The 19,241-nt window shown below is 49.9% G+C and overlaps 1 protein-coding gene and 1 long non-coding RNA gene across 2 annotated transcripts in view; both read left to right on the forward strand.

Moving 5' to 3' along the window:
• LOC136570481 (olfactory receptor 14A16-like) overlaps positions 1-19,241 on the forward strand; it is a 223,271-nt gene that overhangs the window by 69,924 nt on the left and 134,106 nt on the right. The window lies entirely within an intron of this gene.
• Positions 16,883-19,194, forward strand: LOC136570482 (uncharacterized). The gene is made up of 3 exons (XR_010785537.1): positions 16,883-16,949; positions 17,559-17,618; positions 19,050-19,194. It is a non-coding gene; the product is annotated as an uncharacterized lncRNA (long non-coding RNA).

The following is a 19,241-nucleotide window of genomic DNA, read 5'->3' on the forward strand; positions in this document are numbered from 1 at the left end:
TGCAGAAACAAGGAGACCATTGTTGATGCTCTGGAAGCTCACGGAACCAAGCAGCCATTGTGACACTCCAGGGCCTCGTTGAACCAGGCAGACCATTGTGACACCACAGAACCTCATGGCACTGAGGGTTTATTGTGACACAGCAGGGCCCATGGAGCCAATTGTCCATTGTGACAATGTGGAACCAAGGAGACCATGGTGACACCATGGAAGCTCATGGAGCCATGGGTCCATTGTGACAAAGCAAGGCCTTGTGGAACCAAGTAGACCATTGTGACATCATGGAAACTTTTGGAACCAAGGAGACCATTGTGACATCATGGAACCTCATGGAACCAAGGAGACCATTGTGACATCATGGAACCTCAGGGAACCAAGGAGACCATTGTGACATCATGGAACCTCGTGGAACCAAGGATCCATTGTTACAGTCCAGAACCAAGGAGACCATTGTGACAGTACAGAACCTCATGGGACCAAGATTCCATTGTTATACACTGGGGCTTCATGGAACCAAGGACCCATTGTGACACAGCAGGGCCACATGGAACCAAGGGTTCATGGAGATACTGCAGATCCAAGGAGACCATGGTGATGCTGTGGAACCTCATGGAACCAAGGGGCCGTTGTGACACTCTGGGGCCCCATGGAACCAAATATTCATGGTGACACAGCGGGGCTGCTTGTGACCAATTGTCCATTGTGACACTGCAGATCCAAGAGACCAGGGTGACACTGTGGCAGCTGATGGAATCAAGGGGCTGTTGTGACACACCAAGGCCTCGTGGAACCAAGGAGAGCATTGTGGCAGTGCAGAACCAAGGAGGCCATTTTGACAGTGCGGAACCCAATGGAACCAAGGGTCCATTGTTCTACAGCAGGGCCTTATGGAACCAAGGAGCCATTGTGAAACTGTGGGGCATAATGGAGTCAAGGACACCACTGATACTGAAATCCACTGGATAGAAACTTCTGAACAGAGTTTGGAGTATTTGAAAGCAGGTCTTCTTTATTACAGCATGGTGGTCACTTGGGCCATCCTTCCTCCATTCGAGTGCACTGAGCATTGAATGAACAGAATTTTTATCACACACACACTGATTACGTATCCATTAGCTATCCCCACTTCCTTTGAGTTTATTTGACATAGTTGCACCCCTTATCACAAGTCCTTACATGGTTCTTTGGGTTTTGTCTTCAACATCCAGTGTCCTTTTTAGGTGGCTGTTCCTTGACCCCTCTGTTGAGTAAGGGCAATATTATTATTCTGCATAACTTCTGTTTTGTCAGCCTTGCAGAGCTGAGCTGGCATCCTGCTTGCATTTTGTGTGGCTTCTGTTTGCCAGAGGCACATCCTCAATCAGTTTCTCCAAGGCTGTGCTGTTCTGTTCTACTGTCCTTGACAAGAGTAAATGTTGTTCTGTTCTCCTGTCCTTGTCTCAGTGCTCGCCCCCCATGAGGCGTCTGCAACCCCCTCAACCTATGGGCCTGGGGTGGGCAAGTGTTCCTGGGGAACAAGGATGGGACAGCTGGGTTGGACTGACCCAAGGGATGTTTCATTCCATGTCACACCATGATCAGCAATCAGCTGAGAGAAGCAGAGGGGCAAGGGGGGTACAGGATTAATTTCTTTTTTAAGACATTTTTCTTTGAAAACAGCACCAACACATACAGAACCCTCTCCTGCCACAGGGTAGTAAAACATTTTCTGCTGATAGGAGATTTCCTGTGGATTTGCTTTTCTTCCATTTGTGGCCTTTTCTTTTTGTGGTTGGTTTGTTTGTGGGGTTTTTGTGTTGTTGTGGGTCTGTCTTGCTTTTTTTTTTTAAATTTGGTTTGGGGTTTTTTTTGGTTCGGTTTGGGTTTTTCTGTATTGAACTGCTTTTTTTTCCGATGCATAGGTTTTCTTGTCCTTTCTTGTGGCTTGCTTGGCACCTGATGGCAAGACAAATTTACCCAACTCAGTCATCTTGCCCAGTTACCTTTTGCAGTCACCATTAACTAGATGAGTTTGGTCACAGACTCCCTGTAATTTGGCAGCATCCACAAAGGAATTGAAAGTACATTTCATGCCATTTTAGAGACAATAGAAATATTCCACAGTGGTGGTCAAGGGCTGGTCACTGAGGGATGTCACCCGGGCGTGGCTGCCAAGAGGACTCTGTACCATGGATGACATTTGACTCTCATTGTTCAGCCAAATTCCCACCCAGCCCATGTTCCACTCCTTCAGCCCAGCTCTCTCCAGTCTGGCTCTGAGGAGACCACAGCAGACCCTGTCCCAGGCCTGGCTGAAGTCTGGGCACACAACATCCCCTTCTTTTCCCTCCCACGTGGGTTCTGCAGTCCCTGCCCTGTCCTGCCAGTGCCTGGAATGGCTGCAGGAGGATTTGCCACATCCCCTTCCCTGCTGAGCCTGACCAGGCTGTGACTCTCCCAGTCCCCCTCCCTGCCCTGTTTGCAGACTGGTTCCATGTCTGCCCTTCCCAAGTGCCCAGGACCCTCTGGGATGGCTCTGGCCTTTCCAAGGGGTTTGATAGAGGTCCCACAGTGACACTGCCCAGCCTTCTCAACAGCCCTGACACCAAAGGCCTTTTCCACATCCCTCAGTTCCAGGTCACTGCCTGAGGAAAATGATGACTGGATGATTTCTGAAGCAACCCATTGCCTGTTTCCTTCTGCACAGTTTTCGGACTGGAACTCATGACAGGCCCAACAGCCCTTCCCAGGTGTTTGGTACTGTTCAATGGGGTTTTCTGTTATAAAATTACCCTCAAATAAACTTTTTAATCCCCCCATCAAATTCACTGTCTGCCTCTTGAATTTGACCCAGAAGCTCTGTAAACCAGGGTTTGGGCTATCACTACATTTGAAGAAAATAAACTACCTTGCAGTGCCTGTTTTATCTGGGATCCCAGCTCAGAGACCTGCATGAAGTTAGAGGGGAGAAGGGGAAAAGAGTCCCAGCAGGGCAGCACAGCCAGGGAGCAGCGGGGATTGGTCCTTTCAGAGCTGCCCTGCCCAGCTCCACCCTGTCCTTGCCAGCCCTGCTGTGGCTGTAAGGCCGGAGTGCTCTGGCAGCTTGGTCCCTGTCCTGCTGCGTGTCCCTGCTGTGGCCACAGGCAGGGCCAGGCCATGGGCACTGCTGGGACACAGCTGGGCTCCAGCACAGCAGCTCCATCAGCAAAGGGCATCTCCTGAGGGCAGGGCAGGGAGGCTTTGCTCTCCTCCAGAGCCACTCTCAGGAACAGGCCCAAGGAACAGACTCTGAAGAGGCTCCTTGTGTTCCTTGTTCTCCCAGGGCTCAGAGGGATGAGATCAGGGTCCCAAGGTGGCCTTCAGGGCGTTCAGGTCTGGGTCAGGTTTTGCTTCTTGGTGGCCAGTGCCCATCAGATGCTGAATGGTCTGTGCTGAACCTTCCTGGGGCTCTGCAGCTTGTGCCAGGGATGATGGCAGGGGAAGGTTTGTCTGGAGGGCCTTGGGAGCTGCCAAGAGAGCACAGGGGACCTGCCAGGGAGCAGCAGGGAGTGGAGCTCACTGGGCACAGGCCTGGCCAGGGTGGGGTCACCCTGAGATCAAGGCCTGAATGTCTGCTGTGAGCCAGGAGAGCTCTGCAGCCCAGGGGACACAGCAGGCACAGGGAAAGGAGTCTGGGCACTGACTCCTCTGACCTCAGGGAACTCTCCCAGGAGGATCCAGGGCAGCCCTGAGCCCCTCTGGCAGCCCTGGAACAAGGCAGGCACCTCTGAGCCCCTCCATGGCCCCACAGAGCCCGTGTGGGAGGGGGTCAGGGCAGGAGCACCCTCAGCTGCCTCTGTGTCCCAGGCTGAGCAGCAGAGCCCAACAGAGGCAGCCCAGGGCCCCGGGCAGCACAGCCCCCATGCTCTGCAGAGCAGCAGCCCCAGCTCGGGGCTCTGGGCAGCAGGGCAGGGGCTGCAGCAATGGCTGCTCGGGCCAGCACAGACGTGTTCCCCTGGGAAAGGCTCTGGGGGCAGCTGGCATGGGCCAGGAGCAGGGCAGGAGCCCGTGGGGGTGCAGAGGAGCCCTGGCAAGAGGCTGCCCTGTCCCTGGGCCAGCAGGAGCTGCCTGAGGAGCCCTGGGGCCAACTCTGCTGCTGGCCTGGGCAGCAGGGCTGGCCCTGGGGCTGCAGGAGCTGCTCGAGCTGAGCATCTGCTGACCATCCCAGACACAGAGCGGCTGTCCCTGACCTCCAGGGCCTCCAGTTCCTGCTGCAGGGCCAGACAGGTCTGGGCTGCTCTGCAGGGCTGGGGCAGGGGCAGGGAGAGGAAAACAATGGACCCATAGTTATATGAGTCCCCAAAGCATCAGAATGATCTCCATGGTTCCATGCAGCCCTACAAAGTCACTGTAGTCCCCTTGGTCACACAAGGCCCTACAGTGTCACTCTGGTCCCCTTGGTTCCATGAGGCCCCTCAGTGTCACAAGGCACCTTTGGTTCTGTGGGCCCTCAGTCTCTGTTTTGCTAGTGGGCAGGGTCAGCACCAAAGACACAGACACCAAGTTCAGGAATCGTGTGATTTATTGTAATGCAAAACTGCAAAGAATCACAGAAGGAGCAGCTCAGCAATGCACCCAATCATCACCACCAAAGATTGCCTTCAGTGGTTGAGAAAGAGACAGCCTCAGTTACCCTCAGGCTTTCCCATCCCCCAGATGCACACAGCAGCTGGGGAAGCTGTCACAGCCAAGGGCTGCAGAGCCACTCCTGGGCACTGGCAATTCCTGCAGGTGCCTCCAGCCACAGGTGAGGCACCAAGCCCTGGGAGAGGGCCCAGCTCTGACAGTGCTGAATGGACAAACTGACAGCACTTCTAGTGTGGCAGCATCTGGTTTCATTCTCCTCCTGATTCCACCCAAAGCCTGGCCAGGGCTCAGGGAGGAACCAAGGGAGCTGACTTTGACCATACAGCCCCAAACAAGGCCAGATGGGGCTTGTCTGGTTTCTAAATAGAGAAAGGTAGATCCCTGTTTCACTAATGGACAGATAGATACATCATATTGCTAATACTGCTTTGTTAATTAGCAGGTACAAATAACCTTTGGTTGGAAGGTTCATCCAGACGTCACCTTTGGCTCAGGGCATGTTGTCCAGGCCTCGGTACTTTAGTAGGACCTTTGACCTAGAGATGAACTACAACCTTCTTAACAATTCTGTTGATAACAGAGTTTAGATTTAGGTATTAGGCATAAAGGCATCGTGTCTTGTTCTTCAATTAAATGTTGTTCAAGTTCATTACTCAGAGCTATAATTCACATTCCTTTTAAAACATGCCTAATTAGTTGCTATTCTCCACTTTATTTATCAAATCCCCCTTTTTTCTTGAGACTGTCTCTTTTTAGACAAGTCTCAATATGCCATTTTCCAGCACAAAGTGTTACAACAACTCTAACATGGAATCGTGTTACACCAAGTGCACACAGTGCAATGATAACAGCGACTGCCACAAAGGCATTTTGTACCAGCCTCCAATTTGGCAGTCATAAAGCCAATCCCACCAAGATTTTTTTCTTTCTGACACTCCTGTACTGCTCTTTCTATCAAGGTGATTCCTGATTGTTGGACCTCAAACCCAGCACTGATAGAAGTGCAACATTTCTGTCCTAGAATAGCCCAGGTTCCTCTTTGGCCAGCAGGCAGATAACACAAGGCCATGCGGTTCTGTGGAGCCTCATTCATGTTTGTTGAAGCTCATGGGATGGGCTATTCAATGTTTTAATAGTATAATTCGCTACTTCTTCTAATATTTGATTTAGCTCATTAATGTAAACTCCATTGGATGAGGCAGTGCACATTGGGCACAGGGTGAACCAGAATCTTTTGCTTTCTGAAATCCAAGGGACTCTTTTGGGGGGAAGATGTTCTCTTGGCCCCAGCTCTTCCCTGTGGTTGTTGCCGAAGTACCCTAAAGAGAGGCACCAACATTGCCTGGAAACAGGAGCCAAACCATCCTTTAGGAAGCCATTTATGCACAGTCTCCAACACACCCAGCAGGTCCCATTCCCAGTACCAAAGGTCTGATTTCCTATTTTGCACTGTGGGCTGTTGATAAATCCAGGCTCTTTCCTGTGCTCCTATTGTGTCCCCTGTGCCTTTGGGCCAGAGGAGCTTTGCAGTGGCCCTGCAGCTCAGAGTGGTGTGACACTGACCCTGACCAGCTCCAGCACCCCGAGTTCTACTGACATTGGGAGTGATGGTAAAGCACAGAAATCCTCTCACACTGTGGCCTCAAACTGTAACAGGGTTTGGTTTCTCCTGAAGGAAATCCTGGTGAATCCTGTAAAACTGATAATTGTATTTTATGTTCCACAGCACAGTTTTAACCATCCCTGTACTGGCTCTGTTATGACTCAGAGCCCATTGACAGAGTTCTGGCAACCCCATAGGGTGGACCCTCCAAAGGAATCCCATTTCTCTCAATATTCATTGAGAACATTTCCAGCAATTAGTTACACTGAGTATTTTGGCTGCTTTGATCTTTAAATTTTCTAAGAATTTTATGACCAATCCCTTGGTGAAATTTAAGAGGCTTTTCTTGTCATCTTGGAGCCAATTACTGTCTTTCTTAAGTGTTTTAAGTATTTTTCTGCACTCCAATGTATAGATTGGTGCTCTCTGTCTACTATTTCTCTCATCATTTTTTGGGAACTATTACTTGTCCAGAAGGGGTGACTGCCCATCCACCAGGGTGAAGTCTAGCTTATAATGCTTCACTTAACTGACAATCTTTTACACCATATTCTAGCTTAACACATGGCATACTGATATCTTGTTGTGGAACCAAAATGTGGATGCCTTTTTCTGCAGCCTCTTTATCCACCCTGTCAGCCTAGTCATTTCCCTGTTTTGTCCCTATTTTACTTGTCTGGTGTATTCTACAGTGCAGAATTGCAACTTCAGCTGGTTTCTGTACTGCTTCCAGCAAATGTAATATTTGTGTCCCATGTTTGATTGATGAACCTTGTGCTAATAACAAACCTCTCTCCAGATTGCCCCATGGGCAAGCACTAAACCAAAAGCATACTTAGCATCCATCCAGATGATCAGTTTCTTTCTTTCTTTCTCAGTTCCAATGCCCAGGTGAGAGAAACCAGTTTGGTCTTCTGTACTGAAACATCTGATGTTAGAGCCTTAGATTAACTCCTTTGTTCAGCTTAGTCACCACATACCCAGATGTGTTTCCCTTTTTAACAAAACTACTTCTGTCCATGTATAGCTCCCAGTCTGGGTTCTCTATCAGGCTGTCCTTCAAGTCCGGTTGGCTGGAATCAACTTCTTGTCCCAGAGCCAATTTAGGAGCTTCCTGAATTGACAGCACCGTAGCTGTGACTGCTCACAAACAGCTGAGCCATCCTTGGCATAAATGAATGGTAGTAGTTACATAACCTCTGAACAGAGAGAGACGTGGTTCTCCCAGGAAAATCCTGGGAAGCTGTGTAGAAGCTGTGGGCAACTTAGAGGAAAGAATTCAAACAATTATTATCTCTCTTTCTGTAACCATTATTTATAGATATGATTTTCCAGAGTGTGCAATTCATAGTTCACCAATAGTGTGAGAGAAGATTCCTAAAGGCCCATCAGGTCTTAGGTCCACCATTGTTTCCCTAAGAACTGTAGATTTCTAACAATCAAGTGTCTTTTCATGCCTTCTGATGATGGAGTCTCTGTATCACCTTTGGCTGTCCCCAATACCCCTTCGGTGATAGTGAATAATTCAAAAGATCTTGTGGGATCTGGCAAGCCTAAAGCTGGAGCCCTCATCAGTGCTTTCTTGTTTGAATGAAGCAACATTCCCAAAACTTGATCTCTGCATTCAATTTTTCCTAGTTTCCTACTAATAAAGGTTTCAGAGAGTTAGGCAAGTACAAAAATTGATGAGTTATCCATAATTTTCCCAGTTTGAATTTAATTGTTAAACAAATGGGAATGTGTCTTTACAAACTGTGAGTCTGCCTGTAGATAAAACCAGATACTGGCAGGTCAAAGAAGCAACAGGGGGAACCATACATTTCGGAGGAATGCTACTAATTGACACAGACCATTGCTTATCCAAGGCCGTGTTAAATCCCTGGACTTAGAAAAGAAGAACAGAGGTACAAAGAAAAAGAGGGGTGCACAATATGAGGGGATATGTATTACGTGATTCAGGAAGTCTGTATCTCTCAAGTATCTCAGCCAATGGGGAAAGACAGAGGGTAATGTGGGATGGGAAAACAGCATTGAAAAGCAAGTTGTGTCCTCAAAAAAAAAGGAGAGACCCCAGGGTAAATGTGCCGTGGCCTCTCCCTTTGTTCAAATAAAGTTACAGGACCCTTTTGTCTCCTTTTTGGACATAAACCTCTGGCATTGTGAAGTTTGCATTGCACAGCTGGCTTGAAAAAGGGGCATGTTTCACAAGTCCCTGTGGCACTGACAGTTGTGATGGAATTATCACTTAACTTCCCTTGCAGGGTATTTTATATAAAATAACCATCTCCTGTTACCAAAACGTCCCATTTTTCCTTTCCCAGTGTAGCTGTTACCACAGGCTCTGCTGGGGATGAAACCTCTGGTCCCCTTCACAAAAACCCAGCTATTGCCATGAGGTAGTTTGGGGAAGTCCTGGGTTTTAGGGGAGGACATTTCTGCTTCCAATGTCCCTCCTTTTTACAATATGTGCATTAGTTTGTTCCCAATCTTTCTAATGAAGGTCGAGGAACTGAACTCCTTCCCCTGCCATGAGACCCCCTTCCTCCCTGGGGGCAGCAGCAGCCCTTTGCTGATTCCTGTTTCTTCTGCTGGTATTATTTTCTATTTAGTCACTTCCAGCTGGTTTGCCTTTGATTTGTATGTACTGCCCATGCAATATGAAGTAGTTTATCAAAAAGTGTCTGTTTCATGGATTTCCTGTAGTTTTATTAAAATATTATCACGGGCTATGCTATGCAAATAAGAGCCAGATGACTTTTACCTTCCTCATGAATTTTTTTACCTTTATTGCTTTCTTATCTGTGCCTGCAACCAGGCTTCTTAGTCCTCTATGCACTGGGTTTTGCAACTGCATTTATACCTTCTTTCTCTTGATAATCTAAATGCTTAGAGCGGACGTGTCCCACACTACACATATAAAAGCAACATTTAATAATTTTATTTTCCTTCTCTAAAGCCTAAACAAAAGGATCCAAAGGTGCTAAATTAATTCCACAATCCTTTTGCTACTCAGGGTGATTTCTCAAAGTGAGAAACATTTCCGTATGCATCCCTTAATGTCATTTTGTTCTTGATGCAAGAATAACATCAGTTGTAGCAAGATGTTATTGTCCCACCACCCATTGCTCACTGTCATCTTCACCAGCCCATCCCATCATCCCATCATTCCAGAGGCTGGTCCATCACAGGGGATGTCATAAATCCACTCAGTGCCTGCTTCATGGCCAGGTGTCTGTAAGGTTGTTTTGGCAATGAGTAGCATTGTCTGATTAAATTCTTTCATGGGGCACCGTGTGCCCATAACACTCATTTTCCTAGCCCGGGACAGCGTCAGTCTGCAGGGATCAGGGTCACAGGGTCTGTCTGCAGTCATCCAGTGGTTGTTCTCACCACCACAGGCACACAGCCCTTGCCAGGGTGGGTTTGGGGTATAGTCAGTCTGCCAGGCCTCCCCATACTTGTGTTCCAGCCCTTGTGAGCAAAACCCTCCCTAAATAGGTTTTTTATTTGGGAGGTCAAAAATTCTTTAATTTGATATTTCTGAGCTCAAATCCTCCCTAAATGAGTGTTTCTCAGCTCCCTAAATTGGTGTTTCAGATACCAAAATATCCTAATTTGGGTGTTTCTAAGCCCAAAATCTCTCTAAATTGCTTTTTCTGGGCTTATAATATCCCTAAATTGCTTCCTTTGAGACTCAGAGCTCCCTATTTTTTTCCTCCCCAAGCCAAAAAACCTCCCAAAATCAGTGTTCTGGAGCCCCAAAGCCCCCAGATTTGCTCTTTCTCAGCTCCAAAGCTCCTGAAATCACTGTTCTGGCCCCAAAGCTGCTGAAATAGGGATCCTAAGCCATGAAGTTCCCAGAATCCGTGTTCCAGAGTTCTGGCACCCCTAACTCAAACCCTGTGCCCTGTCTGCCATCAGCCCCAGGGGTTCACTCCCAGCGCTCCCGGTGCCCTCCCGGGGCATTCCCGGTGCCCTTGGAGGCTCCAGGAGCCGGGAGGGGCCGCTGGCTGGGCCCATTTCCCCCCACCCAGCCAAGGAGCCGCCCCCTGATCAGAGCATTTTCACTTTCACTTTCTGAAAACTGATTTACGAGAAATCAGTGTAAATTGAGAAAGGAGCCGCGGGGGGAGAGAGAGGAGCCCGTGGGGGTGGGAACGGGGGCGGGCCGGGTGGGATATAACCGGGATGAGGAGCTGCCGCTGCTCACACCGCATCGCCGAGTTGCCTCTTCCCAGCCTTGTGCCAGGTAAGCGCCAGCCCCTTGCTCCTCTGTTTCTCCAGGGCTTGCTCCTTCTGCTTCTGAAATTGATGTTTCTCAGCCCAAAAGCTCCTGAAATCGCTGCTTTGGAGCTCCAAAGCTCCCTAAATGGGGACTAAACAAACAAACAAACAAAAAAGGTTTTTTGGAGCCCAAAAGCTCTAAATCATTCTTGCTTCTCTGAAAATATCCCCAGGTCACTCTCCCTGATTCCGAAAGCTCTCGATGTGATTTTTTCCTCAGCCTTGAACTCCCCAAATCAGGGTTTTGTAGGCCAGCAAGTCCCTAAATTGGTGTTTCTCAACCCCAATGCTGCTTAAAATTTGGGCTGGTTCAGAGCCCAAAATCTCTCTAAATCAGGGTTTGGGACCCCAAAGCTCCCTTAATCACAGAGTCCCAAGGCTCCCAAATGTGCGGTTTCTTAGCCCAAATGCTCCTGAATGGGAGTTTCTGAACCCCTGAGAACCCAGAATTGCTTATTTTGATCTCAGAAGCTGCCTACCTCTTTTTGGGGGGGGCCAAACCCATCCCTAGATGGTTTGGAAGGCTGTGCCTGAGTGCTGGTGGAATGCAGTGGAAGAGGAGAGGCTCTGCCAGAGGAGTGTCAGGGGGATGAGGATGGGAGGTGTGAAGAGCAGCTGGGATACCTGGAGATCCTGAACAGGATGGGCAAAGGTTGACTTGTGTGAGTGAGCAGTGGAGGGGTCAGAAAGGGGGGACACTGCCTAGGGCAGTTCAGAAACTCCCTGATCATCAGGGAGAGTTGGCAGAAGAGCTCTGGGGGCAGCCTGGAGGGGTCTCCAGGCCAGTGAGCAGGTTCCCATGGGAATGGAACTGCCCTGGCATTCATGGCCAGGCAAAGCAAAGGGCTCCAGCAGCGTGGGGGATGTGGGAGCGATGGCTCAGCAGAGCTGCCTGGCGGGTGAAGAGGGGGCGCTCGCGGGGACCTGGTCCTGCCCCACAGGAAGGGCTGGTCAGGGATGTGCTCCTCAGTGCCAGCCTGGGCTGTCACAGCCAGGAAATAGTGGGGTCCAGGCACCGAGGGGCAGGGACTGAGGCCAGCAGCAGAGCACGGAGCTGGGGCTCCAGAGGAGAAGGCCTCGATGAGCTGAACCAGGTGGTGGCAGCGGCAGCAGCTCCGGAGGGTTCCCACCCCCACAGGCTCCTCCCTCCCCCCCAGCACCTCCTTTCTCGGTTTGATACCGATTTCCTGTAAATGCCTATCAGGAAATCTGAGAGCGGGCAGGAATGGTCTCTCCAAGAGCCAGGAGTAAAGCACTCATCTCCTGGGGCTCTCGGCTGAACTGACCGAGCTCCAGGGTGAAAAGGCAGCACTTGGCAGGGGGAGCACACGAGCCAGGAGCAAAGCAAGGCAGCAGCACCCGGGGCTGTGTGAGCAGGAGCCCAGCCAGGGGAAGGGCTGACCCCCCTGCCCAGCACATTCACGCCACACCTGCCCAGCCACAGGGGGCTGTGGCACTCGGGAACCACTGCCCTGGTGGTCACTGGGGTGGCAATCCTCCTCCAGCTGTCCTTCAATCCTGGTGGGATTTCCTTAAGAATATCAGTGTCTGCAGCAGCAAAACCAACAACAAAAGCGTGACCGTGCCCAAACAGAACTGTCTGCAGCAGAGCAATCTGCGCAGTCTGCAGGCGCCCCTCTGGGCAAGGCCAGTGGAATCACTGTTGGCAATGCACAGCAGTGACACCCCCTCCTCACAAGGCTTCCCAGGCAGTGACTGTCCCTGGGCTGGGCACTGCTGAGGGCCCTCAAGTGCTGTGTCAAGGTCTGCCAGAGGGGATTGAGTGGGAAAAGCTCCCTGGACCATCCTGGGGCCTTCATTGGGCTTTGCTGAGGTTTGAAAGAGCCCTGCTGCCCTCCAGAGCCCCGAGGGCTTTCAGTGTCTTTGCCTCATCAAGGCCCAGCTGTGCTGCAGAGGGTGGGAGAACAGTCAAGAAGGGTTGGAGGGAGACCACAAAGTTAATATTTCATGGAATTCCCATTCAAAGTCCATTGTCCCTTCCCACCCACTGTCTACAGTCACTAATCCAGCTCCTAATGCATTCCTACAAACAGAAAAAATTATCAATTCAGGCCTTACTTATTTTTTTAATAGGCTTTTTGTCTGACAGCAAAAATTGTTGCCATGGCTTTTGCTACACATTAAATTGGAGAAAAATCAAATAGTAAGTAGCATATTGATTAGGCACAGCCTGGATGCCATGAATATATTCTGGAAGATTGTTTGTTTCTTTGATCTTGGCTGATCAGAAAAATGTTTAGTCTGAATATATAATGAATAATTATTTTTTCATGGAGTGAGTAGAACTTCATACTATAAAATATAAAAATGAAAACAATAGTTCACCTTAGCACCCCAGACAAAGCATAATGAGATTTCACCCCCACTCATACAATCCTCCTGGATTTAGCTCAAATACTGGTACTAATGTTGTATCAGATTCAATGCATAATTCAAAAAGTCTAATTTATTGAGCCTCTGTTGGCACACCAGACTCTGTTGGTCTCTGGGCAACAGAGCCATCACTGGCAATGCAGAAGAGAGAGTTTCTTCCTTTTTTTTTTTTCTTTTTTTCTTTTTTCTGGCCATACTTTTTCTTCCTCCTCTCTCCCCCCCCCCCTTCATTTTCTTTTTCCTTCTCCCCCCCTCTCCTGTCTTTCCCCCTTCATTTTTCCCCCTCCAAGCTTCAACTTTGGCTCAGGATTGCAGATCTGGTCCTGCATAAAATAATTTTCCTGTCGAAAGCAGTTGTCAGGGCTCCTTCTAAATATGAGAGAGAGACAGAGAGAACAAATTTTCTCTTACTGTGGGAAGTGGGGTGACTCATCCCTGGAAGCACAACCATCTTTCCATGAGAGGTGATCTGAGCTAATGTCTGTGTTCATCAGTTATCAATGGCAGAGGCACATCCAGGATAGCTCCACGTGCACATCATCTATTCAGTGTTACTGTTTGAGAAGCCTTCTCACTATTGCTCTGCTTTCAGGAGAAAACCCCTCAAACTCTGAGCGTTTTATGCCATTTATGTGCTTTCCCTCCTTTCAGACCAGAACAAAAGAGCAAAAGGTAGTGGGAGGAGATGCAGCAGGGTTCAATCCTGGGAAAGCACCCCTGGCATTTCCTGTCTGATGCCTTCAGTTAGACCCCTGGGACAGCCATGGGCCCTGGGGCTGTGACTTCTCTTGGGTCCCTGCTGGCACTTCTCTATTTCTAATCCTCAGTGGAGCTCTTTTCCTCCCCCAGGTCTATCCTCCCCTTGAACACCAGGAAAGCTTTCTTGACATGCAGCAGCTTTGGCAGGGGCCTCCTTAATTCAGTCCAGGTCCTCCTCCTTCTCTGGAACATGGCCAAAGAAAACAAAGTCACAATGAGCAGACAGCCCAGGGAAATGGAGTGCAAGAAAGAGGGAGAGCAGAGCATGGCAGCGAGCTGTGCCCTGAGCAGACCTTTCCTCACTCCTGAGCAGTCCCTGTTTCTGCCTTCACCTCGTCCCTGCTGCTCTGATGGATGTGCCCAGAAGGGACAGGTGGCTTTGTTGGAAGGGTCAGCAGGGCCCTGCTTTCTGCAGCTAGCTTACAGAAGAGGATATTGAGGAAACTTCCCAGTCTGACCCTTCCCAAGGCTCTCTGGCCATCACACTCCAGCCACCAGAGGTGTTCAGTGCTGGGACTGGAGCCCCTCCACAGCAGTGCCCCAATGGGCCCTGCTGGACTCCCCACACTCCCCCTCCCACACCCAGCCCCTGTGTCCTCCCTGGTTCCAGCCCAGGTTTCCCAGAGCAGTCTCAGCTGTCTGATTCCATAAAGCTATTTATTCCCAGTGCAGTAACACAGGAACAGCCTGAGCTGTTCCCCCAACAAGGGAGCCCCTCAGTTTTGTCCCTTCACACTCTGCATGCCTAAGGCTCAAGTCTGGCTCTTCCTCCCAGCCCTCAGTTCCTGTTGGGTCTCTCAGTGTCCCTTCCCCAGCTGTGCCACCACTCTTGGTGCCCTTTGTTGGGCTCTGTTGGCAGTTCACCAGCTCTTGTCTCGGGCTCCCACCTGGAGCTTAGCTTGTATCAGGCGCTGCAGCTGCCCCAGCCACCTGCACCCGGTGGTGTTCACAGCCAGGGGAGGGGAGAGTGGGAGTGAGGTGGTTTCAGTTTTGTCTTCGTTACCTGGCTTGCTGCTCTATTGGGAATTGCTGAGAAAGCAAAGCAATCGTCCCCAAGTCGAGTCTGGTTTGCCCATGGTGGCAGCTGGAGAGGGATGTCCCGGGCTTTATGTGAGCTCTTCAGTTGTATTTTTTCCTCCCGTCCAGTTGAGGAGGGGGAGTGAGAGAAGTTTGGTGGGCCTCTGGCAGCCAGCCAAGGTCACTTGTCCTTTCTCCACAGATTTCTTCATATCTGGTCAGGATAACCTCCAGGATTTGAGTCTGAAGGAATGGAAAATGGTCCCTTTCCTTTATGGAAAATTGTGGCTGGGGCTGAACACCAGGTTCAGCACTCTGCAAAAACAGAAGGTCTTAATTTTGACTGAGGAAGGTGATGTGTGTGTCTGTGAGAATTCTCAGAGCTCCAGGGCAGACAAGATGTGTTAGGGACCAGCTGGGAGTACAACAGAACATCTTACCAACTGCATTATCTTCTCCAGTGCTGTGCCCACCACAGAGATTTTGACCCTTTTCCCCTGCTTTGCAGAGTTGTAGTGGTTTTGGTTTGCCAATTTAAGATTTCCCTAATTTTGAGATTTTCCTGGCCAGTACACAAAAGAATGTGGCAGGTTTGGTGCTGGCCAATCACCAATACACTCACTTCCTGCTGTGAGACAGGATTAGGAGAAAGGCAAAGCAGGCTCAAAACTTTAAAGGGGTATAAAGAAAATTTTATTTAAAGTAACTAAAAGAAAAGTAATAAGAATCAAAACAAACCCCTCAGGACACTTCTCTTCCCCCCACAATCTTTTCTTTCCCACTGACAATGTAAAGAAACCAACCCTAAAACTTCCAGTCAGTTTACCCCCTGTTCAATTCAGTGAGGGAGAGAAGTCCCTCTTGTTAAGGTTATGGAGACTTCTCCACAAGAGGAAAGGAAACAGTTCTCTCGTGGCTCTCAATTTCATCACGAGTAGCAGCTGCCCGGGGAACCGTGCCTTGGTGAAGTCCTTCCCATTGCCACAAGCCTTCCCACAGCTTGTCAGTGGCCATGTCGACTTATGGGATATTGTTTTAAAGATGAACTGTTCAAAGGCAAAAGTTCTTGTTATCTATTTCTAAAATCATCTTCATCCCTGGGAGCAGAAATCTCCTGGAAGCACAGGACCACTCTTTTCCTCTGTTCAAACTTCTCATGGGATCACAGCTATTTCAAGACCTGCTTATCTTAGCATGGAGGCCTTTGCTTGATATCAGTTTGAACACTTTCATCTCCCCAGAGTTTCATGTGTTATAGGAGAAAGAGTATTTTCTCCATAGCTTACAAGAGGATTTCATCTCCAAAGACCTCCCATCTGGGACGTAACTCCTTCCTCACTGACCTCCATGTCTTCATGGTGTTCCTTTCCATGCTTGCGTCTTGATCCTTTCTCTCACTCGAGGGAGGGTTGAAGCACTGAAAGGGTTAATGTCACACCTGAGGCCTACCTGCCCTGCCGGTAACTCCTGGCTGTGCCAGGATCGGCCTCGTGGTTGGTCTTTGGTTTTCTCTGTGTTCAGCTCCAGCCGCAGGGCCACTCTGCAGGGGCTGCAGGGCTCTCTGGCCTCAGCCGTGCTGGGGAAGGGGATTTGATGATAACATCACAGCCAGGGCCAGCCCTGCTCCGGTCCGGGCTCCGCAGCCTCCCCCCGTTCCTGCCCGGCAGCTGCTGGGGCCCGGCCCGGCCAGAAGCGGCGGGCGGCCCGGGGAGGGGGAAAAGGGCCCGGCCCGCGGCAGGACCGCCCGGCCCGGCCTGGCCGAGACCGGGGAGCGGGGCCGGGCCCGCCACTTCCTCAGCCCGCCACCCTCTCACTCACCGGAAAGGAAAGAGAGAGTTCCCGGGCCTTTTAGTCTTTAACATGTGTGTTTTTCAGAGGGGTGTTCAGCTTATCAGTGGTTCCACAGACTGTCAGTTACACAGAAAGCTTTGCATCACTTCCCCAGATTTTCTTCCCATTCCAAACCACGACAAGAGTGAATATTGAAAAAAAAAGACACAGGTAACAAGAAATGAGAACATGGCTAATTTTTTTTTCTAAGAGTTGTATTACTTGTTTAGACAGTGATGAAAGGGAAAATCAGTAAATTAAAAAACCCTGAGTAGATCAGAGGTTTGAGTACTATAAAGGACTTATGTGTCCCCAAAAAGCTCTTAAATGTGCTTTTTAAATCCTTAGGGAAATATTGTAGTGAAGCTTCCTTTTTTTCATTTTTCTTTTCAGGTGAAGCAGTGGCTGGAAGAAATGAGCTGGTGGAGGAAACCTGGAGGCTTTAGGGTGTCCCTATGTAAGAGAGGACTCATGGATCCCATTGCTCTTGTCTGTGGCCATCCTTGGGATGGGATGGGATGTGTTATCCCTGAGAGAAGTGAGGCCAGTGGAGGTCTCTCCCCTGAGCACATTGCCTGCAGAACCCCTTCCAGAGCCCAGCAGAAGGCCTGGCCTTTGGGCTGGGGTCAGTTTGGTCAGAGGGGTGACCTTCTTTGACCAGAGAACATCCAGACACATCCTACTCTAGCAGGCAGTGTTGCTGAGCAGGGCTCTGAGGGTCAGGCTGAGATGAATGTGTGAAGGGACACTGGGAGGTTCCTCTCCACTCCTGGTGTGAGGCAGAAGAGTCTCACCCTCTTGTGGGTGGCTGTGCTCTGGTGGGACTGGGACACCTGTGTGGTGCCTGAGTGCTGTGGCAGCTGAGGCAGCTCCCTGGCCCAGGAGAGCCTCAGTGGGCCTGAGGGTCAGGAACCCCCCAGCACTGCTGAGGGGCTGCTGGGCCAGCTGTGGGATGTGTTCTGCCCCAGAACCTGCTCAGTGCAGTCCTGGAGTTCCTAGGGGAAAGGTCCTTGTTAAATGTCCTGATTTTCTTTTTGATTTTATTTTCATATGACCTGATGTCCAGTATCTGGGGCTGTTGTCCTCCTGGCTGAGAAAGGTGTAGAAGCGGCAATCGACGCAATCAGTAAGTGTGCTGGGTCCCATTCCTCTTGTCTGTGGCCATCCTTGGTAACCCTTGGGATGGGATGGGATGGGATGGGATGGGATGTGTTATCCCTGAGAGAAGTGAGGCCAGTGGAGGTCTCTCCCCTGAGCACGTTGCCTGCAGAACCCCTTCCAGAGCCCAGCAGAAGGCCTGGCCTTTGGGGTGGGATCAGTTTGGTCAGAGGGGTGACTTTCTTTGACCAGGGACACATCCTACTCTAGCAGGGGTGTTCCTCACAATTGGTAATGATTTCAAAGACACAGCACATCCCTTCTGGGGTTTCCTTTCTTTGAGCACTAAAGGAGGAATCTCACCCTGGCTTTAGCTGCAGGGACAAAAGGCAGAAGTCTTTCTGTGCAGGTGAGTGCCAGTCCTTGCCCACACTACCTGGAAACTGAACCCTGCCAAGCAGGAAGATCCAGAGGTGATGGCCCAGTGCAGTCAGATCGAGCAATCCCACCTGTCCATAAATTCCCATTTCCAAAGGCCTCCAGCCAGTCCTTTGTTACGTTCCCATCCCCATGCAGCTGCCCAGGACCCCAGGGTGCAGAGATGTTGCTGCAGTGGGCTTTTCCCAGCACAGACCAGCACAGCCTGGCCTCTGCTGGATCCCACCCCCTGGATTCCAAGGTCAGCTGTTCTCCTGCCCCTGCTCTTTCCAGCTGGGATGCTGGCAGGGGAATGTCATTCCCTCAAGGGACACTTGGAATTTAGCATGGCCTGGGCTCTCCCCCATGTCCAGGCCTTTGGGCAGTGAGGAGGCCATGGGGTTCCTCCCAGTATTCCTCACTAGCTGCACAGGAGCTCCAAACCCATGTTTAGAAGGGCTCTCAGTGGTGCCAAGAATCCTTTCAACAGGCAAAAGCTGTTAGAGAAAAAGTCTCCATGTCAGGAAGAAAACTGGGGCTACAGTAGGGAGGCCAAGGTTTCTTCCTAGAGCAAACTCCTGTTGGAATAGGATTTGAAAGCCAGGATAGTGGTATGTGGTGCCTACAGATGGATCAGCCCATGAATTCCACATCTCTGTTTTTCAGGGATGAGTGAACTCATTTCCAAGGCTGCTGAATTAGAAAGGATGATCTAAGAAAAAGAGGTCTGGAGAAAACAAATTGATAAACAGGCAGGACATGAGGGAACTAAGTCTGAGCTTTTTGTTAGTCCTCTGAATAAAGAAATAAAGCAAAAAAAGAATCTATTTCTGGATTGCACCTTGAGCACAGTGCTTAATTCCTCTGAAGTGATTATTTCTCCAGACAGTGGAAGAAAAAACCAACCTGCTGCAAGATCTAAGAAGAGACCATCAAGAAGAGACTTTAGAAAAGAAAATACGAGCATCCTCAGAGAGAAGGGATGGTCTCCCACTCAAGGCAGAAATGTCAGTTTCTCACTAACACCAGTCATTTCCTACAGGAAGGTGGAACAGGGAGGAGACCAACAAGGCCCTGGAATCCAAAATAGACAAGGCCTCCCAGGACCTTGACAATAAAATGAAAGCTCTGCATGAAGATTTCAAAAAATTACAGGAGATCAGAGCAGAGCTGGAGAAGATCTGAGGTGAGCAGGGCCATTGCCAACCAGACTTTCATCCAGCTGAAGGCAAAA

The sequence above is a fragment of the Molothrus aeneus genome, unplaced genomic scaffold, assembly GCF_037042795.1.
Source record: "Molothrus aeneus isolate 106 unplaced genomic scaffold, BPBGC_Maene_1.0 scaffold_34, whole genome shotgun sequence".
In the NCBI taxonomy this organism is placed as follows: domain Eukaryota; kingdom Metazoa; phylum Chordata; class Aves; order Passeriformes; family Icteridae; genus Molothrus; species Molothrus aeneus.